At 52.4% G+C, this 24,595-nt stretch overlaps 14 non-coding genes across 14 annotated transcripts; all 14 read left to right on the top strand.

Moving 5' to 3' along the window:
• The first annotated feature begins 98 nt into the window (after positions 1-98).
• Positions 99-177, top strand: LOC143271318 (small nucleolar RNA SNORD115). The gene has a single exon (XR_013048539.1). It is a non-coding gene; the product is annotated as a small nucleolar RNA SNORD115 (small nucleolar RNA).
• Positions 178-1,937: 1,760 nt separating this feature from the next.
• On the top strand, positions 1,938-2,016 carry LOC143271317 (small nucleolar RNA SNORD115). Its single transcript, XR_013048538.1, has one exon. It is a non-coding gene; the product is annotated as a small nucleolar RNA SNORD115 (small nucleolar RNA).
• A 1,760-nt stretch (positions 2,017-3,776) lies between these two features.
• On the top strand, positions 3,777-3,855 carry LOC143271316 (small nucleolar RNA SNORD115). Its single transcript, XR_013048537.1, has one exon. It is a non-coding gene; the product is annotated as a small nucleolar RNA SNORD115 (small nucleolar RNA).
• Positions 3,856-5,615: 1,760 nt separating this feature from the next.
• LOC143271315 (small nucleolar RNA SNORD115) lies at positions 5,616-5,694 on the top strand. Its single transcript, XR_013048536.1, has one exon. It is a non-coding gene; the product is annotated as a small nucleolar RNA SNORD115 (small nucleolar RNA).
• A 1,759-nt stretch (positions 5,695-7,453) lies between these two features.
• Positions 7,454-7,532, top strand: LOC143271365 (small nucleolar RNA SNORD115). The gene has a single exon (XR_013048586.1). It is a non-coding gene; the product is annotated as a small nucleolar RNA SNORD115 (small nucleolar RNA).
• A 1,759-nt stretch (positions 7,533-9,291) lies between these two features.
• On the top strand, positions 9,292-9,370 carry LOC143271314 (small nucleolar RNA SNORD115). The gene has a single exon (XR_013048535.1). It is a non-coding gene; the product is annotated as a small nucleolar RNA SNORD115 (small nucleolar RNA).
• Positions 9,371-11,128: 1,758 nt separating this feature from the next.
• Positions 11,129-11,207, top strand: LOC143271313 (small nucleolar RNA SNORD115). Its single transcript, XR_013048534.1, has one exon. It is a non-coding gene; the product is annotated as a small nucleolar RNA SNORD115 (small nucleolar RNA).
• Positions 11,208-12,966: 1,759 nt separating this feature from the next.
• Positions 12,967-13,045, top strand: LOC143271312 (small nucleolar RNA SNORD115). The gene has a single exon (XR_013048533.1). It is a non-coding gene; the product is annotated as a small nucleolar RNA SNORD115 (small nucleolar RNA).
• A 1,757-nt stretch (positions 13,046-14,802) lies between these two features.
• On the top strand, positions 14,803-14,881 carry LOC143271364 (small nucleolar RNA SNORD115). The gene has a single exon (XR_013048585.1). It is a non-coding gene; the product is annotated as a small nucleolar RNA SNORD115 (small nucleolar RNA).
• Positions 14,882-16,641: 1,760 nt separating this feature from the next.
• LOC143271363 (small nucleolar RNA SNORD115) lies at positions 16,642-16,720 on the top strand. The gene has a single exon (XR_013048584.1). It is a non-coding gene; the product is annotated as a small nucleolar RNA SNORD115 (small nucleolar RNA).
• A 1,758-nt stretch (positions 16,721-18,478) lies between these two features.
• On the top strand, positions 18,479-18,557 carry LOC143271311 (small nucleolar RNA SNORD115). Its single transcript, XR_013048532.1, has one exon. It is a non-coding gene; the product is annotated as a small nucleolar RNA SNORD115 (small nucleolar RNA).
• A 1,760-nt stretch (positions 18,558-20,317) lies between these two features.
• On the top strand, positions 20,318-20,396 carry LOC143271362 (small nucleolar RNA SNORD115). Its single transcript, XR_013048583.1, has one exon. It is a non-coding gene; the product is annotated as a small nucleolar RNA SNORD115 (small nucleolar RNA).
• Positions 20,397-22,154: 1,758 nt separating this feature from the next.
• Positions 22,155-22,233, top strand: LOC143271361 (small nucleolar RNA SNORD115). The gene has a single exon (XR_013048582.1). It is a non-coding gene; the product is annotated as a small nucleolar RNA SNORD115 (small nucleolar RNA).
• Positions 22,234-23,991: 1,758 nt separating this feature from the next.
• On the top strand, positions 23,992-24,070 carry LOC143271360 (small nucleolar RNA SNORD115). The gene has a single exon (XR_013048581.1). It is a non-coding gene; the product is annotated as a small nucleolar RNA SNORD115 (small nucleolar RNA).
• Positions 24,071-24,595: the final 525 nt, after the last annotated feature.

Below are 24,595 nucleotides of genomic sequence, written 5' to 3'. Positions count from 1 at the left end.
AGCTTCTCACAGCCAAGGCCCTCATCAGCACTGGCAGCCCTGGTAAGCAATCTTGTTTGTGTCCTAAACGCATGTGTAGCTGTGCTCTCCGGAGACCTGGGTCTATGATGACAAACCTATGTCACGAAGAGAGATGATGACATAAAAATCATGCTCAATAGGATTACGCTGAGGCCCAGGCTGCAGGGCAGGGGAGAAACAGGTGCCTGGTCGCCTTGTGGCTTCCTTGAGGCCCAATTCGCAGGCCCTGCTTCCCGAAGCCCTGTTTCCCCTCCTGGGGAATCCAAGCTGTCCAGGTGCACATACCTAGGAGAGCCCTCAGGGCTCCATTCCAAAGCACCTGGTGTGACTGTCTATCCTCGGGCAAGGCTTTAGCGGCCAACACGCTGCTCATGTCCCTGTCTCTTCTGCTGTCTTTCAGTGACCCGGGATGCCGTTTCAGAGCCCGCAGCATCCTGGCACATTTCAGGTAACTGGAAATATCAAACCAAGGGCTGGGATCTCTAAACATCGTGTGCCCTTCGCCTTCTGAGGCCTCTGAAACAACAAGAACCTTTCCACCTTGGAAACAAGGCCTCCAGGCTCTGGCCTGATGGCAGCAAACGTCTAGCCCTCCAACCTGTGGGTGCCGAATGGCAATTCCAAATGTATACACTGTCCTGCACAATTCCAAGGGAATTGGACAGGAGCCACTGATCAGGGACTTCAGTGCAACACCCATAGGTGGAGTCAGGAGGACCAGGGCGTCTCTGGGTCAAGGCACGGGGATAGTGCAAGTTAACCTTCACTTGATCCCCACCCCCGGCCTAGTTTTTTCTTTGGACCTCCCAAACAGTTTGGGGTGGGCAGAGAATGACCTTCAAGGTCACATTGTGACACAAGGCATGAGACCCACGTCCTTCACGAAGGGGCTTTCAGGAAGGGCCATCTGGCACACCCTAGAGCACCCGCTGAACCCCGCCTACATCTTGGGCATATGGGACTTAGGGACATCTGGAACATTCTACTGCTGGACTGGACCCACAAGGCATTCCCTCCCCATGTGACTTAGAGAGGCAACTTGATTGACCTCCCATGCATCAGTCTCCAGCTGCCAAGGCGAGAGTGTGTTTCAGGGAATGCAATCTCTTCCTGGCCACGAGGCCAAGAGCCCTGATTGTTTTCAGAGCCTCCCAACCGTAGGCGTTCCCAACGAATTTCAGCTCCATGCATATCCCACAAAGCTCTGAAAACACACTTCTGTGAGCACTGTGATGTGGATTTTCCCCAGGGGTGTAGACCAGGCATGTGACACAGGCTGGAGACCAGCAAATGACGCCCCGGGTAGAATTGATTGTTTTATGAATTGATTTGTCTGTGGGTATCAGCCATTATATATACATATATATGGTCCTCTAACACAGAGAACTGATGACAGGTCTCTGACTTGGTGGGGCCAAGGCAGGAATCACTAGGAAAAAAGATTTCATTAGCCCTGTATAGTGCCTGGACAATTGTCATCAGTCTAAGCCTCTAAGTCAGAGCACGAGGGGAAAGGTGCCCTTACTGAAAAACTCAAGTTAAAATTTGGGCGGGCCAGAAAGACACCTATCCCTTCCTGTGTGGCAGGAGTCACTCTTTGATGTTCCAAGGGCCAGAGATTTACTAAACCTGGTCATGCGTTCAGACCATGGTCCCATGATCCCTCAGACCGTGCAGTGTCATCAGTGGCCCATCTCAAGAGTGCCCTGACATCCTCCCCTTTCTTCCTCCCAAAAAGGTGCCCTTTGGAAGAAGAGAACTCATTCTGCTGCATCCCTTGAAGCAGAGTTCACCAGGCAGAGCTGACCTTTGGGCCTAACCTTCTCACAGCCAAGGCCCTCATCAGCACTGGCAGCCCTAGTAAGCAATCTTGTTTGTGTCCTAAACGCATGTGTAGCTGTGCTCTCCGGAGACCTGGGTCTATGATGACAAACCTATGTCACGAAGAGAGATGATGACATAAAAATCATGCTCAATAGGATTACGCTGAGGCCCAGGCTGCAGGGCAGGGGAGAAACAGGTGCCTGGTCGCCTTGTGGCTTCCTTGAGGCCCAATTCGCAGGCCCTGCTTCCCGAAGCCCTGTTTCCCCTCCTGGGGAATCCAAGCTGTCCAGGTGCACATACCTAGGAGAGCCCTCAGGGCTCCATTCCAAAGCACCTGGTGTGACTGTCTAGCCTCGGGCAAGGCTTTAGCGGCCAACACGCTGCTCATGTCCCTGTCTCTTCTGCTGTCTTTCAGTTACCCGGGATGCCGTTTCAGAGCCCGCAGCATCCTGGCACATTTCAGGTAACTGGAAATATCAAACCAAGGGCTGGGATCTCTAAACATCGTGTGCCCTTCGCCTTCTGAGGCCTCTGAAACAACAAGAACCTTTCCACCTTGGAAGCAAGGCCTCCAGGCTCTGGCCTGATGGCGGCAAACGTCTAGCCCTCCAACCTGTGGGTGCCGAATGGCAATTCCAAATGTATACACTGTCCTGCACAATTCCAAGGGAATTGGACAGGAGCCACTGATCAGGGACTTCAGTGCAACACCCATAGGTGGAGTCAGGAGGACCAGGGCGTCTCTGGGTCAAGGCACGGGGATAGTGCAAGTTAACCTTCACTTGAACCCCACCCCCGGCCTAGTTTTTTCTTTGGACCTCCCAAACAGTTTGGGGTGGGCAGAGAAAGACCTTCAAGGTCACATTGTGACACAAGGAATGAGACCCACGTCCTTCACGAAGGGGCTTTCAGGAAGGGCCATCTGGCACACCCTAGAGCACCCGCTGAACCCCGCCTACATCTTGGGCATATGGGACTTAGGGACATCTGGAACATTCTACTGCTGGACTGGACCCACAAGGCGTTCCCTCCCCATGTGACTTAGAGAGGCAACTTGATTGACCTCCCATGCATCAGTCTCCAGCTGACAAGGCGAGAGTGTGTTTCAGGGAATGCAATCTCTTCCTGGCCACGAGGTCAAGAGCCCTGATTGTTTTCAGAGCCTCCCAACCGTAGGCGTTCCCAACGAATTTCAGCTCCATGCATATCCCACAAAGCTCTGAAAACACACTTCTGTGAGCACTGTGATGTGGATTTTCCCCAGGGGTGTAGACCAGGCATGTGACACAGGCTGGAGACCAGCAAATGACGCCCCGGGTAGAATTGATTGTTTTATGAATTGATTTGTCTGTGGGTATCAGCCATTATATATACATATATATGGTGCTCTAGCACAGAGAACTGATGACAGGTCTCTGACTTGGTGGGGCCAAGGCAGGAATCACTAGGAAAAAAGATTTCATTAGCCCTGTATAGTGCCTGGACAATTGTCATCAGTCTAAGCCTCTAAGTCAGAGCACGAGGGGAAAGGTGCCCTTACTGAAAAACTCAAGTTAAAATTTGGGCGGGCCAGAAAGACACCTATCCCTTCCTGTGTGGCAGGAGTCACTCTTTGATGTTCCAAGGGCCAGAGATTTACTAAACCTGGTCATGCGTTCAGACCATGGTCCCATGATCCCTCAGACCGTGCAGTGTCATCAGTGGCCCATCTCAAGAGTGCCCTGACATCGACCCCTTTCTTCCTCCCAAAAAGGTGCCCTTTGGAAGAAGAGAACTCATTCTGCTGCATCCCTTGAAGCAGAGTTCACCAGGCAGAGCTGACCTTTGGGCCTAACCTTCTCACAGCCAAGGCCCTCATCAGCACTGGCAGCCCTGGTAAGCAATCTTGTTTGTGTCCTAAACGCATCTGTAGCTGTGCTCTCCGGAGACCTGGGTCTATGATGACAAACCTATGTCACGAAGAGAGATGATGACATAAAAATCATGCTCAATAGGATTACGCTGAGGCCCAGGCTGCAGGGCAGGGGAGAAACAGGTGCCTGGTCGCCTTGTGGCTTCCTTGAGGCCCAATTCTCAGGCCCTGCTTCCCGAAGCCCTGTTTCCCCTCCTGGGGAATCCAAGCTGTCCAGGTGCACATACCTAGGAGAGCCCTCAGGGCTCCATTCCAAAGCACCTGGTGTGACTGTCTAGCCTCGGGCAAGGCTTTAGCGGCCAACACGCTGCTCATGTCCCTGTCTCTTCTGCTGTCTTTCAGTTACCCGGGATGCCGTTTCAGAGCCCGCAGCATCCTGGCACATTTCAGGTAACTGGAAATATCAAACCAAGGGCTGGGATCTCTAAACATCATGTGCCCTTTGCCTTCTGAGGCCTCTGAAACAACAAGAACCTTTCCACCTTGGAAGCAAGGCCTCCAGGCTCTGGCCTGATGGCGGCAAACGTCTAGCCCTCCAACCTGTGGGTGCCGAATGGCAATTCCAAATGTATACACTGTCCTGCACAATTCCAAGGGAATTGGACAGGAGCCACTGATCAGGGACTTCAGTGCAACACCCATAGGTGGAGTCAGGAGGACCAGGGCGTCTCTGGGTCAAGGCACGGGGATAGTGCAAGTTAACCTTCACTTGAACCCCACCCCCGGCCTAGTTTTTTCTTTGGACCTCCCAAACAGTTTGGGATGGGCAGAGAAAGACCTTCAAGGTCACATTGTGACACAAGGCATGAGACCCACGTCCTTCACGAAGGGGCTTTCAGGAAGGGCCATCTGGCACACCCTAGAGCACCCGCTGAACCCCGCCTACATCTTGGGCATATGGGACTTAGGGACATCTGGAACATTCTACTGCTGGACTGGACCCACAAGGCGTTCCCTCCCCATGTGACTTAGAGAGGCAACTTGATTGACCTCCCATGCATCAGTCTCCAGCTGACAAGGCGAGAGTGTGTTTCAGGGAATGCAATCTCTTCCTGGCCACGAGGCCAAGAGCCCTGATTGTTTTCAGAGCCTCCCAACCGTAGGCGTTCCCAACGAATTTCAGTTCCATGCATATCCCACAAAGCTCTGAAAACACACTTCTGTGAGCACTGTGATGTGGATTTTCCCCAGGGGTGTAGACCAGGCATGTGACACAGGCTGGAGACCAGCAAATGACGCCCCGGGTAGAATTGATTGTTTTATGAATTGATTTGTCTGTGGGTATCAGCCATTATATATACATATATATGGTGCTCTAGCACAGAGAACTGATGACAGGTCTCTGACTTGGTGGGGCCAAGGCAGGAATCACTAGGAAAAAAGATTTCATTAGCCCTGTATAGTGCCTGGACAATTGTCATCAGTCTAAGCCTCTAAGTCAGAGCACGAGGGGAAAGGTGCCCTTACTGAAAAACTCAAGTTAAAATTTGGGCGGGCCAGAAAGACACCTATCCCTTCCTGTGTGGCAGGAGTCACTCTTTGATGTTCCAAGGGCCAGAGATTTACTAAACCTGGTCATGCGTTCAGACCATGGTCCCATGATCCCTCAGACCGTGCAGTGTCATCAGTGGCCCATCTCAAGAGTGCCCTGACATCCTCCCCTTTCTTCCTCCCAAAAAGGTGCCCTTAGGAAGAAGAGAACTCATTCTGCTGCATCCTTTGAAGCAGAGTTCACCAGGCCGAGCTGACCTTTGGGCCTAAGCTTCTCACAGCCAAGGCCCTCATCAGCACTGGCAGCCCTGGTAAGCAATCTTGTTTGTGTCCTAAACGCATGTGTAGCTGTGCTCTCCGGAGACCTGGGTCTATGATGACAAACCTATGTCACGAAGAGAGATGATGACATAAAAATCATGCTCAATAGGATTACGCTGAGGCCCAGGCTGCAGGGCAGGGGAGAAACAGGTGCCTGGTCGCCTTGTGGCTTCCTTGAGGCCCAATTCGCAGGCCCTGCTTCCCGAAGCCCTGTTTCCCCTCCTGGGGAATCCAAGCTGTCCAGGTGCACATACCTAGGAGAGCCCTCAGGGCTCCATTCCAAAGCACCTGGTGTGACTGTCTAGCCTCGGGCAAGGCTTTAGCGGCCAACACGCTGCTCATGTCCCTGTCTCTTCTGCTGTCTTTCAGTGACCCGGGATGCCGTTTCAGAGCCCGCAGCATCCTGGCACATTTCAGGTAACTGGAAATATCAAACCAAGGCCTGGGATCTCTAAACATCGTGTGCCCTTCGCCTTCTGAGGCCTCTGAAACAACAAGAACCTTTCCACCTTGGAAGCAAGGCCTCCAGGCTCTGGCCTGATGGCGGCAAACGTCTAGCCCTCCAACCTGTGGGTGCCGAATGGCAATTCCAAATGTATACACTGTCCTGCACAATTCCAAGGGAATTGGACAGGAGCCACTGATCAGGGACTTCAGTGCAACACCCATAGGTGGAGTCAGGAGGACCAGGGCGTCTCTGGGTCAAGGCACGGGGATAGTGCAAGTTAACCTTCACTTGAACCCCACCCCAGGCCTAGTTTTTTCTTTGGACCTCCCAAACAGTTTGGGGTGGGCAGAGAAAGACCTTCAAGGTCACATTGTGACACAAGGCATGAGACCCACGTCCTTCACGAAGGGGCTTTCAGGAAGGGCCATCTGGCACACCCTAGAGCACCGCTGAACCCCGCCTACATCTTGGGCATATGGGACTTAGGGACATCTGGAACATTCTACTGCTGGACTGGACCCACAAGGCATTCCCTCCCCATGTGACTTAGAGAGGCAACTTGATTGACCTCCCATGCATCAGTCTCCAGCTGCCAAGGCGAGAGTGTGTTTCAGGGAATGCAATCTCTTCCTGGCCACGAGGCCAAGAGCCCTGATTGTTTTCAGAGCCTCCCAACCGTAGGCGTTCCTAACGAATTTCAGCTCCATGCATATCCCACAAAGCTCTGAAAACACACTTCTGTGAGCACTGTGATGTGGATTTTCCCCAGGGGTGTAGACCAGGCATGTGACACAGGCTGGAGACCAGCAAATGACGCCCCGGGTAGAATTGATTGTTTTATGAATTGATTTGTCTGTGGGTATCAGCCATTATATATACATATATATGGTGCTCTAGCACAGAGAACTGATGACAGGTCTCTGACTTGGTGGGGCCAAGGCAGGAATCACTAGGAAAAAAGATTTCATTAGCCCTGTATAGTGCCTGGACAATTGTCATCAGTCTAAGCCTCTAAGTCAGAGCACGAGGGGAAAGGTGCCCTTACTGAAAAACTCAAGTTAAAATTTGGGCGGGCCAGAAAGACACCTATCCCTTCCTGTGTGGCAGGAGTCACTCTTTGATGTTCCAAGGGCCAGAGATTTACTAAACCTGGTCATGCGTTCAGACCATGGTCCCATGATCCCTCAGACCGTGCAGTGTCATCAGTGGCCCATCTCAAGAGTGCCCTGACATCCTCCCCTTTCTTCCTCCCAAAAAGGTGCCCTGAGGAAGAAGAGAACTCATTCTGCTGCATCCCTTGAAGCAGAGTTCACCAGGCCGAGTTGACCTTTGGGCCTAACCTTCTCACAGCCAAGGTCCTCATCAGCACTGGCAGCCCTGGTAAGCAATCTTGTTTGTGGAATAAACGCATGTGTAGCTGTGCTCTCCGGAGACCTGGGTCTATGATGACAAACCTATGTCACGAAGAGAGATGATGACATAAAAATCATGCTCAATAGGATTACGCTGACGCCCAGGCTGCAGGGCAGGGGAGAAACAGGTGCCTGGTCGCCTTGTGGCTTCCTTGAGGCCCAATTCGCAGGCCCTGCTTCCCGAAGCCCTGTTTCCCCTCCTGGGGAATCCAAGCTGTCCAGGTGCACATACCTAGGAGAGCCCTCAGGGCTCCATTCCAAAGCACCTGGTGTGACTGTCTAGCCTCGGGCAAGGCTTTAGCGGCCAACACGCTGCTCATGTCCCTGTCTCTTCTGCTGTCTTTCAGTGACCCGGGATGCCGTTTCAGAGCCCGCAGCATCCTGGCACATTTCAGGTAACTGGAAATATCAAACCAAGGGCTGGGATCTCTAAACATCGTGTGCCCTCGCCTTCTGAGGCCTCTGAAACACCAAGAACCTTTCCACCTTGGAAGCAAGGCCTCCAGGCTCTGGCCTGATGGCGGAAAACTTCTAGCCCTCCAACCTGTGGGTGCCGAATGGCAATTCCAAATGTATAAGCTGTCCTGGACAATTCCAAGGGAATTGGACAGGAGCCACTGATCAGGGACTTCAGTGCAACACCCATAGGTGGAGTCAGGAGGACCAGGGCTTCTCTGGGTCAAGGCACGGGGATAGTGCAAGTTAACCTTCACTTGAACCCCACCCCTGGCCTAGTTTTTTCTTTGGACCTCCCAAACAGTTTGGGGTGGGCAGAGAAAGACCTTCAAGGTCACATTGTGACACAAGGCATGAGACCCACGTCCTTCACGAAGGGGCTTTCAGGAAGGGCCATCTGGCACACCCTAGAGCACCCACTGATCCCCGCATACATCTTGGGCATATGGGACTTAGGGACATCCGGAACATTCTACTGCTGGACTGGACCCACAAAGCGTTCCCTCCCCATGTGACTTAGAGAGGCAACTTGATTGACCTCCCACGCATCAGTCTCCAGCTGCCAAGGCGAGAGTGTGTTTCAGGGAATGCAATCTCTTCCTGGCCACGAGGCCAAGAGCCCTGATTGTTTTCAGAGCCTCCCAAAAGTAGGCGTTCCCAACGAATTTCAGCTCCATGCATATCCCACAAAGCTCTGAAAACACACTTCTGTGAGCACTGTGATGTGGATTTTCCCCAGGGGTGTAGACCAGGCATGTGACACAGGCTGGAGACCAGCAAATGACGCCCCGGGTAGAATTGATTGTTTTATGAATTGATTTGTCTGTGGGTATCAACCACTATATATACATATATATGGTGCTCTAGCACAGAGAACTGATGACAGGTCTCTGACTTGGTGGGGCCAAGGCAGGAATCACTAGGAAAAAAGATTTCATTAGCCCTGTAAAGTGCCTGGACAATTGTCATCAGTCTAAGTCTCTAAGTCAGAGCACGAGGGGAAAGGTGCCCTTACTGAAAAACTCAAGTTAAAATTTGGGCGGGCCAGAAAGACACCTATCCCTTCCTGTGTGGCAGGAGTCACTCTTTGATGTTCCAAGGGCCAGAGATTTACTAAACCTGGTCATGCGTTCAGACCATGGTCCCATGATCCCTCAGACCGTGCAGTGTCATCAGTGGCCCATCTCAAGAGTGCCCTGACATCCTCCCCTTTCTTCCTCCCAAAAAGGTGCCCTTAGGAAGAAGAGAACTCATTCTGCTGCATCCCTTGAAGCAGAGTTCACCAGGCCGAGCTGACCTTTGGGCCTAACCTTCTCACAGCCAAGGCCCTCATCAGCACTGGCAGCCCTGGTAAGCAATCTTGTTTGTGTCCTAAACGCATGTGTAGCTGTGCTCTCCGGAGACCTGGGTCTATGATGACAAACCTATGTCACGAAGAGAGATGATGACATAAAAATCATGCTCAATAGGATTACGCTGAGGCCCAGGCTGCAGGGCAGGGGAGAAACAGGTGCCTGGTCGCCTTGTGGCTTCCTTGAGGCCCAATTCGCAGGCCCTGCTTCCCGAAGCCCTGTTTCCCCTCCTGGGGAATCCAAGCTATCCAGGTGCACATACCTAGGAGAGCCCTCAGGGCTCCATTCCAAAGCACCTGGTGTGACTGTCTAGCCTCGGGCAAGGCTTTGGGGCCAACACGCTGCTCATGTCCCTGTCTCTTCTGCTTTCTTTCAGTGACCCGGGATGCCGTTTCAGAGCTCGCAGCATCCCGGCACATTTCAGGTAACTGGAAATATCAAACCAAGGGCTGGGATCTCTAAACATCGTGTGCCCTCGCCTTCTGAGGCCTCTGAAACACCAAGAACCTTTCCACCTTGGAAGCAAGGCCTCCAGGCTCTGGCCTGATGGCGGCAAACTTCTAGCCCTCCAACCTGTGGGTGCCGAATGGCAATTCCAAATGTATAAGCTGTCTTGGACAATTCCAAGGGAATTGGACAGGAGCCACTGATCAGGGACTTCAGTGCAACACCCATAGGTGGAGTCAGGAGGACCAGGGCGTCTCTGGGTCAAGGCACGGGGATAGTGCAAGTTAACCTTCACTTGAACCCCACCCCCGGCCTAGTTTTTTCTTTGGACCTCCCAAACAGTTTGGGGTGGGCAGAGAAAGACCTTCAAGGTCACATTGTGACACAAGGCATGAGACCCACGTCCTTCACGAAGGGGCTTTCAGGAAGGGCCATCTGGCACACCCTAGAGCACCCGCTGAACCCCGCCTACATCTTGGGCATATGGGACTTAGGGACATCCGGAACATTCTACTGCTGGACTGGACCCACAAAGCGTTCCCTCCCCATGTGACTTAGAGAGGCAACTTGATTGACCTCCCACGCATCAGTCTCCAGCTGCCAAGGCGAGAGTGTGTTTCAGGGAATGCAATCTCTTCCTGGCCACGAGGCCAAGAGCCCTGATTGTTTTCAGAGCCTCCCAACCGTAGGCGTTCCCAACGAATTTCAGCTCCATGCATATCCCACAAAGCTCTGAAAACACACTTCTGTGAGCACTGTGATGTGGATTTTCCCCAGGGGTGTAGACCAGGCATGTGACACAGGCTGGAGACCAGCAAATGACGCCCCGGGTAGAATTGATTGTTTTATGAATTGATTTGTCTGTGGGTATCAGCCATTATATATACATATATATGGTGCTCTAGCACAGAGAACTGATGACAGGTCTCTGACTTGGTGGGGCCAAGGCAGGAATCACTAGGAAAAAAGATTTCATTAGCCCTGTATAGTGCCTGGACAATTGTCATCAGTCTAAGTCTCTAAGTCAGAGCACGAGGGGAATGGTGCCCTTACTGAAAAACTCAAGTTAAAATTTGGGCGGGCCAGAAAGACACCTATCCCTTCCTGTGTGGCAGGAGTCACTCTTTGATGTTCCAAGGGCCAGAGATTTACTAAACCTGGTCATGAGTTCAGACCATGGTCCCATGATCCCTCAGACCGTGCAGTGTCATCAGTGGCCCATCTCAAGAGTGCCCTGACATCCTCCCCTTTCTTCCTCCCAAAAAGGTGCCCTTAGGAAGAAGAGAACTCATTCTGCTGCATCCCTTGAAGCAGAGTTCACCAGGACGAGCTCACCTTTGGGCCTAACCTACTCACAGCCAAGGCCCTCATCAGCACTGGCAGCCCTGGTAAGCAATCTTGTTTGTGTCCTAAACGCATGTGTAGCTGTGCTCTCCGGAGACCTGGGTCTATGATGACAAACCTATGTCACGAAGAGAGATGATGACATAAAAATCATGCTCAATAGGATTACGCTGAGGCCCAGGCTGCAGGGCAGGGGAGAAACAGGTGCCTGGTCGCCTTGTGGCTTCCTTGAGGCCCAATTCACAGGCCCTGCTTCCCGAAGCCCTGTTTCCCCTCCTGGGGAATCCAAGCTATCCAGGTGCACATACCTAGGAGAGCCCTCAGGGCTCCATTCCAAAGCACCTGGTGTGACTGTCTAGCCTCGGGCAAGGCTTTAGCGGCCAACACGCTGCTCATGTCCCTGTCTCTTCTGCTGTCTTTCAGTGACCCGGGATGCCGTTTCAGAGCCCGCAGCATCCTGGCACATTTCAGGTAACTGGAAATATCAAACCAAGGGCTGGGATCTCTAAACATCGTGTGCCCTCGCCTTCTGAGGCCTCTGAAACACCAAGAACCTTTCCACCTTGGAAGCAAGGCCTCCAGGCTCTGGCCTGATGGCGGCAAACTTCTAGCCCTCCAACCTGTGGGTGCCGAATGGCAATTCCAAATGTATACACTGTCCTGGACAATTCCAAGGGAATTGGACAGGAGCCACTGATCAGGGACTTCAGTGCAACACCCATAGGTGGAGTCAGGAGGACCAGGGCGTCTCTGGGTCAAGGCACGGGGATAGTGCAAGTTAACCTTCACTTGAACCCCACCCCCGGCCTAGTTTTTTCTTTGGACCTCCCAAACAGTTTGGGGTGGGCAGAGAAAGACCTTCAAGGTCACATTGTGACACAAGGCATGAGACCCACGTCCTTCACGAAGGGGATTTCAGGAAGGGCCATCTGGCACACCCTAGAGCACCCGCTGAACCCCGCCTACATCTTGGGCATATGGGACTTAGGGACATCCGGAACATTCTACTGCTGGACTGGACCCACAAGGCGTTCCCTCCCCATGTGACTTAGAGAGGCAACTTGATTGACCTCCCACGCATCAGTCTCCAGCTGCCAAGGCAAGAGTGTGTTTCAGGGAATACAATCTCTTCCTGGCCACGAGGCCAAGAGCCCTGATTGTTTTCAGAGCCTCCCAACCGTAGGCGTTCCCAACGAATTTCAGCTCCATGCATATCCCACAAAGCTCTGAAAACACACTTCTGTGAGCACTGTGATGTGGATTTTCCCCAGGGGTGTAGACCAGGCATGTGACACAGGCTGGAGACCAGCAAATGACGCCCTGGGTAGAATTGATTGTTTTATGAATTGATTTGTCTGTGGGTATCAGCCACTATATATACATATATATGGTGCTCTAGCACAGAGAACTGATGACAGGTCTCTGACTTGGTGGGGCCAAGGCAGGAATCACTAGGAAAAAAGATTTCATTAGCCCTGTATAGTGCCTGGACAATTGTCATCAGTCTAAGTCTCTAAGTCAGAGCACGAGGGGAAAGGTGCCCTTACTGAAAAACTCAAGTTAAAATTTGGGCGGGCCAGAAAGACACCTATCCCTTCCTGTGTGGCAGGAGTCACTCTTTGATGTTCCAAGGGCCAGAGATTTACTAAACCTGGTCATGCGTTCAGACCATGGTCCCATGATCCCTCAGACCGTGCAGTGTCATCAGTGGCCCATCTCAAGAGTGCCCTGACATCCTCCGCTTTCTTCCTCCCAAAAAGGTGCCCTTAGGAAGAAGAGAACTCATTCTGCTGCATCCCTTGAAGCAGAGTTCACCAGGCCGAGCTGACCTTTGGGCCTAACCTTCTCACAGCCAAGGCCCTCATCAGCACTGGCAGCCCTGGTAAGCAATCTTGTTTGTGTCCTAAACGCATGTGTAGCTGTGCTCTCCGGAGACCTGGGTCTATGATGACAAACCTATGTCACGAAGAGAGATGATGACATAAAAATCATGCTCAATAGGATTACGCTGAGGCCCAGGCTGCAGGGCAGGGGAGAAACAGGTGCCTGGTCGCCTTGTGGCTTCCTTGAGGCCCAATTCGCAGGCCCTGCTTCCCGAAGCCCTGTTTCCCCTCCTGGGGAATCCAAGCTATCCAGGTGCACATACCTAGGAGAGCCCTCAGGGCTCCATTCCAAAGCACCTGGTGTGACTGTCTAGCCTCGGGCAATGCTTTGGAGCCAACACGCTGCTCATGTCCCTGTCTCTTCTGCTGTCTTTCAGTGACCCGGGATGCCGTTTCAGAGCCCGCAGCATCCTGGCACATTTCAGGTAACTGGAAATATCAAACCAAGGGCTGGGATCTCTAAACATCGTGTGCCCTCGCCTTCTGAGGCCTCTGAAACACCAAGAACCTTTCCACCTTGGAAGCAAGGCCTCCAGGCTCTGGCCTGATGGCGGCAAACTTCTAGCCCTCCAACCTGTGGGTGCCGAATGGCAATTCCAAATGTATACACTGTCCTGGACAATTCCAAGGGAATTGGACAGGAGCCACTGATCAGGGACTTCAGTGCAACACCCATAGGTGGAGTCAGGAGGACCAGGGCGTCTCTGGGTCAAGGCACGGGGATAGTGCAAGTTAACCTTCACTTGAACCCCACCCCCGGCCTAGTTTTTTCTTTGGACCTCCCAAACAGTTTGGGGTGGGCAGAGAAAGACCTTCAAGGTCACATTGTGACACAAGGCATGAGACCCACGTCCTTCACGAAGGGGCTTTCAGGAAGGGCCATCTGGCACACCCTAGAGCACCCGATGAACCCCGCCTACATCTTGGGCATATGGGACTTAGGGACATCCGGAACATTCTACTGCTGGACTGGACCCACAAGGCGTTCCCTCCCCATGTGACTTAGAGAGGCAACTTGATTGACCTCCCACGCATCAGTCTCCAGCTGCCAAGGCGAGAGTGTGTTTCAGGGAATGCATTCTCTTCCCGGCCACCAGGCCAAGAGCCCTGATTGTTTTCAGAGCCTCCCAACCGTAGGCGTTCCCAACGAATTTCAGCTCCATGCATATCCCACAAAGCTCTGAAAACACACTTCTGTGAGCACTGTGATGTGGATTTTCCCCAGGGGTGTAGACCAGGCATGTGACACAGGCTGGAGACCAGCAAATAATGCCCCGGGTAGAATTGATTGTTTTATGAATTGATTTGTCTGTGGGTATCGCCATTATATATACATATATATGGTGCTCTAGCACAGAGAACTGATGACAGGTCTCTGACTTGGTGGGGCCAAGGCAGGAATCACTAGGAAAAAAGATTTCATTAGCCCTGTATAGTGCCTGGACAATTGTCATCAGTCTAAGTCTCTAAGTCAGAGCACGAGGGGAAAGGTGCCCTTACTGAAAAACTCAAGTTAAAATTTGGGCGGGCCAGAAAGACACCTATCCCTTCCTGTGTGGCAGGAGTCACTCTTTGATGTTCCAAGGGCCAGAGATTTACTAAACCTGGTCATGCGTTCAGACCATGGTCCCATGATCCCTCAGACCGTGCAGTGTCATCAGTGGCCCATCTCAAGAGTGCCCTGACATCCTCCCCTTTCTTCCTCCCAAAAAGGTGCCCTTAGGAAGAAGAGAATTCATTCTGATGCATCCCTTGAAGCAGAGTTCACCAGGCCGAGCTGAACTTTGGGCCTAACCTTCTCACAGCCAAGGCCCTCATCAGCACTGGCAGCCCTGGTAAGCAATCTTGTTTGTGTCCTAAACGCATGTGTAGCTGTGCTCTCCGGAGACCTGGGTCTATGATGACAAACCTATGTCACGAAGAGAGATGATGACATAAAAATCATGCTCAATAGGATTACGCTGACGCCCAGGCTGCAGGGCAGGGGAGAAACAGGTGCCTGGTCGCCTTGTGGCTTCCTTGAGGCCAAATTCGCAGGCCCTGCTTCCGGGAAGCCCTGTTTCCCCTCCTGGGGAATCCAAGCTATCCAGGTGCACATACCTAGGAGAGCCCTCAGGGCTCCATTCCAAAGCACCTGGTGTGACTGTCTAGCCTCGGGCAAGGCTTTATTGGCCAACACGCTGCTCATGTCCCTGTCTCTTCTGCTGTCTTTCAGTGACCCGGGATGCCGTTTCAGAGCCCGCAGCATCCTGGCACATTTCAGGTAACTGGAAATATCAAACCAAGGGCTGGGATCTCTAAACATCGTGTGCCCTCACCTTCTGAGGCCTCTGAAACACCAAGAACCTTTCCACCTTGGAAGCAAGGCCTCCAGGCTCTGGCCTGATGGCGGCAAACGTCTAGCCCTCCAACCTGTGGGTGCCGAATGGCAATTCCAAATGTATACACTGTCCTGCACAATTCCAAGGGAATTGGACAGGAGCCACTGATCAGGGACTTCAGTGCAACACCCATAGGTGGAGTCAGGAGGACCAGGGCGTCTCTGGGTCAAGGCACGGGGATAGTGCAAGTTAACCTTCACTTGAACCCCACCCCCGGCCTAGTTTTTTCTTTGGACCTCCCAAACAGTTTGGGGTGGGCAGAGAAAGACCTTCAAGGTCACATTGTGACACAAGGCATGAGACCCACGTCCTTCACGAAGGGGCTTTCAGGAAGGGCCATCTGGCACACCCTAGAGCACCCGATGAACCCCGCCTACATCTTGGGCATATGGGACTTAGGGACATCCGGAACATTCTACTGCTGGACTGGACCCACAAGGCGTTCCCTCCCCATGTGACTTAGAGAGGCAACTTGATTGACCTCCCATGCATCAGTCTCCAGCTGCCAAGGCGAGAGTGTGTTTCAGGGAATGCAATCTCTTCCCGGCCACCAGGCCAAGAGCCCTGATTGTTTTCAGAGCCTCCCAACCGTAGGCGTTCCCAACGAATTTCAGCTCCATGCATATCCCACAAAGCTCTGAAAACACACTTCTGTGAGCACTGTTATGTGGATTTTCCCCAGGGGTGTAGACCAGGCATGTGACACAGGCTGGAGACCAGCAAATGACGCCCCGGGTAGAATTGATTGTTTTATGAATTGATTTGTCTGTGGGTATCAGCCATTATATATACATATATATGGTGCTCTACCACAGAGAACTGATGACAGGTCTCTGACTTGGTGGGGCCAAGGCAGGAATCACTGGGAAAAAAGATTTCATTAGCCCTGTATAGTGCCTGGACAATTGTCATCAGTCTAAGTCTCTAAGTCAGAGCACGAGGGGAAAGGTGCCCTTACTGAAAAACTCAAGTTAAAATTTGGGCGGGCCAGAAAGACACCTATCCCTTCCTGTGTGGCAGGAGTCACTCTTTGATGTTCCAAGGGCCAGAGATTTACTAAACCTGGTCATGCGTTCAGACCATGGTCCCATGATCCCTCAGACCGTGCAGTGTCATCAGTGGCCCATCTCAAGAGTGCCCTGACATCCTCCCCTTTCTTCCTCCCAAAAAGGTGCCCTTAGGAAGAAGAGAACTCATTCTGCTGCATCCCTTGAAGCAGAGTTCACCAGGCCGAGCTGAACTTTGGGCCTAACCTTCTCACAGCCAAGGCCCTCATCAGCACTGGCAGCCCTGGTAAGCAATCTTGTTTGTGTCCTAAACGCATGTGTAGCTGTGCTCTCCGGAGACCTGGGTCTATGATGACAAACCTATGTCACGAAGAGAGATGATGACATAAAAATCATGCTCAATAGGATTACGCTGACGCCCAGGCTGCAGGGCAGGGGAGAAACAGGTGCCTGGTCGCCTTGTGGCTTCCTTGAGGCCCAATTCTCAGGCCCTGCTTCCCGAAGCCCTGTTTCCCCTCCTGGGGAATCCAAGCTATCCAGGTGCACATACCTAGGAGAGCCCTCAGGGCTCCATTCCAAAGCACCTGGTGTGACTGTCTAGCCTCGGGCAAGGCTTTATTGGCCAACACGCTGCTCATGTCCCTGTCTCTTCTGCTGTCTTTCAGTGACCCGGGATGCCGTTTCAGAGCCCGCAGCATCCTGGCACATTTCAGGTAACTGGAAATATCAAACCAAGGGCTGGGATCTCTAAACATCGTGTGCCCTCGCCTTCTGAGGCCTCTGAAACACCAAGAACCTTTCCACCTTGGAAGCAAGGCCTCCAGGCTCTGGCCTGATGGCGGCAAACTTCTAGCCCTCCAACCTGTGGGTGCCGAATGGCAATTCTAAATGTATACACTGTCCTGGACAATTCCAAGGGAATTGGACAGGAGCCACTGATCAGGGACTTCAGTGCAACACCCATAGGTGGAGTCAGGAGGACCAGGGCGTCTCAGGGTCAAGGCACGGGGATAGTGCAAGTTAACCTTCACTTGAACCCCACCCCCGGCCTAGTTTTTTCTTTGGACCTCCCAAACAGTTTGGGGTGGGCAGAGAAAGACCTTCAAGGTCACATTGTGACACAAGGCATGAGACCCACGTCCTTCACGAAGGGGCTTTCAGGAAGGGCCATCTGGCACACCCTAGAGCACCCGATGAACCCCGCCTACATCTTGGGCATATGGGACTTAGGGACATCCGGAACATTCTACTGCTGGACTGGACCCACAAGGCGTTCCCTCCCCATGTGACTTAGAGAGGCAACTTGATTGACCTCCCACGCATCAGTCTCCAGCTGCCAAGGCGAGAGTGTGTTTCAGGGAATGCATTCTCTTCCCGGCCACCAGGCCAAGAGCCCTGATTGTTTTCAGAGCCTCCCAACCGTAGGCGTTCCCAACGAATTTCAGCTCCATGCATATCCCACAAAGCTCTGAAAACACACTTCTGTGAGCACTGTGATGTGGATTTTCCCCAGGGGTGTAGACCAGGCATGTGACACAGGCTGGAGACCAGCAAATAATGCCCCGGGTAGAATTGATTGTTTTATGAATTGATTTGTCTGTGGGTATCGCCATTATATATACATATATATGGTGCTCTAGCACAGAGAACTGATGACAGGTCTCTGACTTGGTGGGGCCAAGGCAGGAATCACTAGGAAAAAAGATTTCATTAGCCCTGTATAGTGCCTGGACAATTGTCATCAGTCTAAGTCTCTAAGTCAGAGCACGAGGGGAAAGGTGCCCTTACTGAAAAACTCAAGTTAAAATTTGGGCGGGCCAGAAAGACACCTATCCCTTCCTGTGTGGCAGGAGTCACTCTTTGATGTTCCAAGGGCCAGAGATTTACTAAACCTGGTCATGCGTTCAGACCATGGTCCCATGATCCCTCAGACCGTGCAGTGTCATCAGTGGCCCATCTCAAGAGTGCCCTGACATCCTCCCCTTTCTTCCTCCCAAAAAGGTGCCCTTAGGAAGAAGAGAATTCATTCTGATGCATCCCTTGAAGCAGAGTTCACCAGGCCGAGCTGAACTTTGGGCCTAACCTTCTCACAGCCAAGGCCCTCATCAGCACTGGCAGCCCTGGTAAGCAATCTTGTTTGTGTCCTAAACGCATGTGTAGCTGTGCTCTCCGGAGACCTGGGTCTATGATGACAAACCTATGTCACGAAGAGAGATGATGACATAAAAATCATGCTCAATAGGATTACGCTGAGGCCCAGGCTGCAGGGCAGGGGAGAAACAGGTGCCTGGTCGCCTTGTGGCTTCCTTGAGGCCCAATTCGCAGGCCCTGCTTCCGGGAAGCCCTGTTTCCCCTCCTGGGGAATCCAAGCTATCCAGGTGCACATACCTAGGAGAGCCCTCAGGGCTCCATTCCAAAGCACCTGGTGTGACTGTCTAGCCTCGGGCAAGGCTTTATTGGCCAACACGCTGCTCATGTCCCTGTCTCTTCTGCTGTCTTTCAGTGACCCGGGATGCCGTTTCAGAGCCCGCAGCATCCTGGCACATTTCAGGTAACTGGAAATATCAAACCAAGGGCTGGGATCTCTAAACATCGTGTGCCCTCACCTTCTGAGGCCTCTGAAACACCAAGAACCTTTCCACCTTGGAAGCAAGGCCTCCAGGCTCTGGCCTGATGGCGGCAAACTTCTAGCCCTCCAACCTGTGGGTGCCGAATGGCAATTCCAAATGTATACACTGTCCTGGACAATTCCAAGGGAATTGGACAGGAGCCACTGATCAGGGACTTCAGTGCAACACCCATAGGTGGAGTCAGGAGGACCAGGGCGTCTCTGGGTCAAGGCACGGGGATAGTGCAAGTTAACCTTCACTTGAACCCCACCCCCGGCCTAGTTTTTTCTTTGGACCTCCCAAACAGTTTGGGGTGGGCAGAGAAAGACCTTCAAGGTCACATTGTGACACAAGGCATGAGACCCACGTCCTTCACGAAGGGGCTTTCAGGAAGGGCCATCTGGCACACCCTAGAGCACCCGATGAACCCCGCCTACATCTTGGGCATATGGGACTTAGGGACATCCGGAACATTCTACTGCTGGACTGGACCCACAAGGCGTTCCCTCCCCATGTGACTTAGAGAGGCAACTTGATTGACCTCCCATGCATCAGTCTCCAGCTGCCAAGGCGAGAGTGTGTTTCAGGGAATGCAATCTCTTCCCGGCCACCAGGCCAAGAGCCCTGATTGTTTTCAGAGCCTCCCAACCGTAGGCGTTCCCAACGAATTTCAGCTCCATGCATATCCCACAAAGCTCTGAAAACACACTTCTGTGAGCACTGTTATGTGGATTTTCCCCAGGGGTGTAGACCAGGCATGTGACACAGGCTGGAGACCAGCAAATGACGCCCCGGGTAGAATTGATTGTTTTATGAATTGATTTGTCTGTGGGTATCAGCCATTATATATACATATATATGGTGCTCTACCACAGAGAACTGATGACAGGTCTCTGACTTGGTGGGGCCAAGGCAGGAATCACTGGGAAAAAAGATTTCATTAGCCCTGTATAGTGCCTGGACAATTGTCATCAGTCTAAGTCTCTAAGTCAGAGCACGAGGGGAAAGGTGCCCTTACTGAAAAATTCAAGTTAAAATTTGGGCGGGCCAGAAAGACACCTATCCCTTCCTGTGTGGCAGGAGTCACTCTTTGATGTTCCAAGGGCCAGAGATTTACTAAACCTGGTCATGCGTTCAGACCATGGTCCCATGATCCCTCAGACCGTGCAGTGTCATCAGTGGCCCATCTCAAGAGTGCCCTGACATCCTCCCCTTTCTTCCTCCCAAAAAGGTGCCCTTAGGAAGAAGAGAACTCATTCTGCTGCATCCCTTGAAGCAGAGTTCACCAGGCCGAGCTGAACTTTGGGCCTAACCTTCTCACAGCCAAGGCCCTCATCAGCACTGGCAGCCCTGGTAAGCAATCTTGTTTGTGTCCTAAACGCATGTGTAGCTGTGCTCTCCGGAGACCTGGGTCTATGATGACAAACCTATGTCACGAAGAGAGATGATGACATAAAAATCATGCTCAATAGGATTACGCTGACGCCCAGGCTGCAGGGCAGGGGAGAAACAGGTGCCTGGTCGCCTTGTGGCTTCCTTGAGGCCCAATTCTCAGGCCCTGCTTCCCGAAGCCCTGTTTCCCCTCCTGGGGAATCCAAGCTATCCAGGTGCACATACCTAGGAGAGCCCTCAGGGCTCCATTCCAAAGCACCTGGTGTGACTGTCTAGCCTCGGGCAAGGCTTTATTGGCCAACACGCTGCTCATGTCCCTGTCTCTTCTGCTGTCTTTCAGTGACCCGGGATGCCGTTTCAGAGCCCGCAGCATCCTGGCACATTTCAGGTAACTGGAAATATCAAACCAAGGGCTGGGATCTCTAAACATCGTGTGCCCTCGCCTTCTGAGGCCTCTGAAACACCAAGAACCTTTCCACCTTGGAAGCAAGGCCTCCAGGCTCTGGCCTGATGGCGGCAAACTTCTAGCCCTCCAACCTGTGGGTGCCGAATGGCAATTCTAAATGTATACACTGTCCTGGACAATTCCAAGGGAATTGGACAGGAGCCACTGATCAGGGACTTCAGTGCAACACCCATAGGTGGAGTCAGGAGGACCAGGGCGTCTCAGGGTCAAGGCACGGGGATAGTGCAAGTTAACCTTCACTTGAACCCCACCCCCGGCCTAGTTTTTTCTTTGGACCTCCCAAACAGTTTGGGGTGGGCAGAGAAAGACCTTCAAGGTCACATTGTGACACAAGGCATGAGACCCACGTCCTTCACGAAGGGGCTTTCAGGAAGGGCCATCTGGCACACCCTAGAGCACCCGCTGAACCCCGCCTACATCTTGGGCATATGGGACTTAGGGACATCCGGAACATTCTACTGCTGGACTGGACCCACAAGGCGTTCCCTCCCCATGTGACTTAGAGAGGCAACTTGATTGACCTCCCACGCATCAGTCTCCAGCTGCCAAGGCGAGAGTGTGTTTCAGGGAATGCAATCTCTTCCCGACCACGAGGCCTAGAGCCCTGATTGTTTTCAGAGCCTCCCAACCGTAGGCGTTCCCAACGAATTTCAGCTCCATGCATATCCCACAAAGCTCTGAAAACACACTTCTGTGAGCACTGTGATGTGGATTTTCCCCAGGGGTGTAGACCAGGCATGTGACACAGGCTGGAGACCAGCAAATGATGCCCCGGGTAGAATTGATTGTTTTATGAATTGATTTGTCTGTGGGTATCGCCATTATATATACATATATATGGTGCTCTAGCACAGAGAACTGATGACAGGTCTCTGACTTGGTGGGGCCAAGGCAGGAATCACTAGGAAAAAAGATTTCATTAGCCCTGTATAGTGCCTGGACAATTGTCATCAGTCTAAGTCTCTAAGTCAGAGCACGAGGGGAAAGGTGCCCTTACTGAAAAACTCAAGTTAAAATTTGGGTGGGCCAGAAAGACACCTATCCCTTCCTGTGTGGCAGGAGTCACTCTTTGATGTTCCCAGGGCCAGAGATTTACTAAACCTGGTCATGCGTTCAGACCATGGTCCCATGATCCCTCAGACCGTGCAGTGTCATCAGTGGCCCATCTCAAGAGTGCCCTGACATCCTCCCCTTTCTTCCTCCCAAAAAGGTGCCCTTAGGAAGAAGAGAATTCATTCTGATGCATCCCTTGAAGCAGAGTTCACCAGGCCGAGCTGACCTTTGGGCCTAACCTTCTCACAGCCAAGGCCCTCATCAGCACTGGCAGCCCTGGTAAGCAATCTTGTTTGTGTCCTAAACGCATGTGTAGCTGTGCTCTCCGGAGACCTGGGTCTATGATGACAAACCTATGTCACGAAGAGAGATGATGACATAAAAATCATGCTCAATAGGATTACGCTGACGCCCAGGCTGCAGGGCAGGGGAGAAACAGGTGCCTGGTCGCCTTGTGGCTTCCTTGAGGCCCAATTCGCAGGCCCAGCTTCCCGAAGCCCTGTTTCCCCTCCTGGGGAATCCAAGCTATCCAGGTGCACATACCTAGGAGAGCCCTCAGGGCTCCATTCCAAAGCACCTGGTGTGACTGTCTAGCCTCGGGCAATGCTTTGGGGCCAACACGCTGCTCATGTCCCTGTCTCTTCTGCTGTCTTTCAGTGACCCGGGATGCCGTTTCAGAGCCCGCAGCATCCTGGCACATTTCAGGTAACTGGAAATATCAAACCAAGGGCTGGGATCTCTAAACATCGTGTGCCCTCGCCTTCTGAGGCCTCTGAAACACCAAGAACCTTTCCACCTTGGAAGCAAGGCCTCCAGGCTCTGGCCTGATGGCGGCAAACTTCTAGCCCTCCAACCTGTGGGTGCCGAATGGCAATTCCAAATGTATACACTGTCCTGGACAATTCCAAGGGAATTGGACAGGAGCCACTGATCAGGGACTTCAGTGCAACACCCATAGGTGGAGTCAGGAGGACCAGGGCGTCTCTGGGTCAAGGCACGGGGATAGTGCAAGTTAACCTTCACTTGAACCCCACCCCCGGCCTAGTTTTGTCTTTGGACATCCCAAACAGTTTGGGGTGGGCAGAGAAAGACCTTCAAGGTCACATTGTGACACAAGGCATGAGACCCACGTCCTTCACGAAGGGGCTTTCAGGAAGGGCCATCTGGCACACCCTAGAGCACCCGCTGAACCCCGCCTACATCTTGGGCATATGGGACTTAGGGACATCCGGAACATTCTACTGCTGGACTGGACGCACAAGGCGTTCCCTCCCCATGTGACTTAGAGAGGCAACTTGATTGACCTCCCACGCATCAGTCTCCAGCTGCCAAGGCGAGAGTGTGTTTCAGGGAATGCAATCTCTTCCCGGCCACCAGGCCAAGAGCCCTGATTGTTTTCAGAGCCTCCCAAACGTAGGTGTTCCCAACGAATTTCAGCTCCATGCATATCCCACAAAGCTCTGAAAACACACTTCTGTGAGCACTGTGATGTGGATTTTCCCCAGGGGTGTAGACCAGGCATGTGACACAGGCTGGAGACCAGCAAATGACGCCCCGGGTAGAATTGATTGTTTTATGAATTGATTTGTCTGTGGGTATCAGCCATTATATATACATATATATGGTGCTCTAGCACAGAGAACTGATGACAGGTCTCTGACTTGGTGGGGCCAAGGCAGGAATCACTGGGAAAAAAGATTTCATTAGCCCTGTATAGTGCCTGGACAATTGTCATCAGTCTAAGTCTCTAAGTCAGAGCACGAGGGGAAAGGTGCCCTTACTGAAAAACTCAAGTTAAAATTTGGGCGGGCCAGAAAGACACCTATCCCTTCCTGTGTGGCAGGAGTCACTCTTTGATGTTCCAAGGGCCAGAGATTTACTAAACCTGGTCATGCGTTCAGACCATGGTCCCATGATCCCTCAGACCGTGCAGTGTCATCAGTGGCCCATCTCAAGAGTGCCCTGACATCCTCCCCTTTCTTCCTCCCAAAAAGGTGCCCTTAGGAAGAAGAGAACTCATTCTGCTGCATCCCTTGAAGCAGAGTTCACCAGGCCGAGCTGAACTTTGGGCCTAACCTTCTCACAGCCAAGGCCCTCATCAGCACTGGCAGCCCTGGTAAGCAATCTTGTTTGTGTCCAAAACGCATGTGTAGCTGTGCTCTCCGGAGACCTGGGTCTATGATGACAAACCTATGTCACGAAGAGAGATGATGACATAAAAATCATGCTCAATAGGATTACGCTGACGCCCAGGCTGCAGGGCAGGGGAGAAACAGGTGCCTGGTCGCCTTGTGGCTTCCTTGAGGCCCAATTCGCAGGCCCTGCTTCCGGGAAGCCCTGTTTCCCCTCCTGGGGAATCCAAGCTATCCAGGTGCACATACCTAGGAGAGCCCTCAGGGCTCCATTCCAAAGCACCTGGTGTGACTGTCTAGCCTCGGGCAAGGCTTTATTGGCCAACACGCTGCTCATGTCCCTGTCTCTTCTGCTGTCTTTCAGTGACCCGGGATGCCGTTTCAGAGCCCGCAGCATCCTGGCACATTTCAGGTAACTGGAAATATCAAACCAAGGGCTGGGATCTCTAAACATCGTGTGCCCTCGCCTTCTGAGGCCTCTGAAACACCAAGAACCTTTCCACCTTGGAAGCAAGGCCTCCAGGCTCTGGCCTGATGGCGGCAAACTTCTAGCCCTCCAACCTGTGGGTGCCGAATGGCAATTCCAAATGTATACACTGTCCTGGACAATTCCAAGGGAATTGGACAGGAGGCACTGATCAGGG

The sequence above is a fragment of the Peromyscus maniculatus genome, chromosome 1 (assembly GCF_049852395.1).
Source record: "Peromyscus maniculatus bairdii isolate BWxNUB_F1_BW_parent chromosome 1, HU_Pman_BW_mat_3.1, whole genome shotgun sequence".
NCBI lineage: Eukaryota > Metazoa > Chordata > Mammalia > Rodentia > Cricetidae > Peromyscus > Peromyscus maniculatus.
This window is presented reverse-complemented; position numbering and strand designations above follow the sequence as displayed.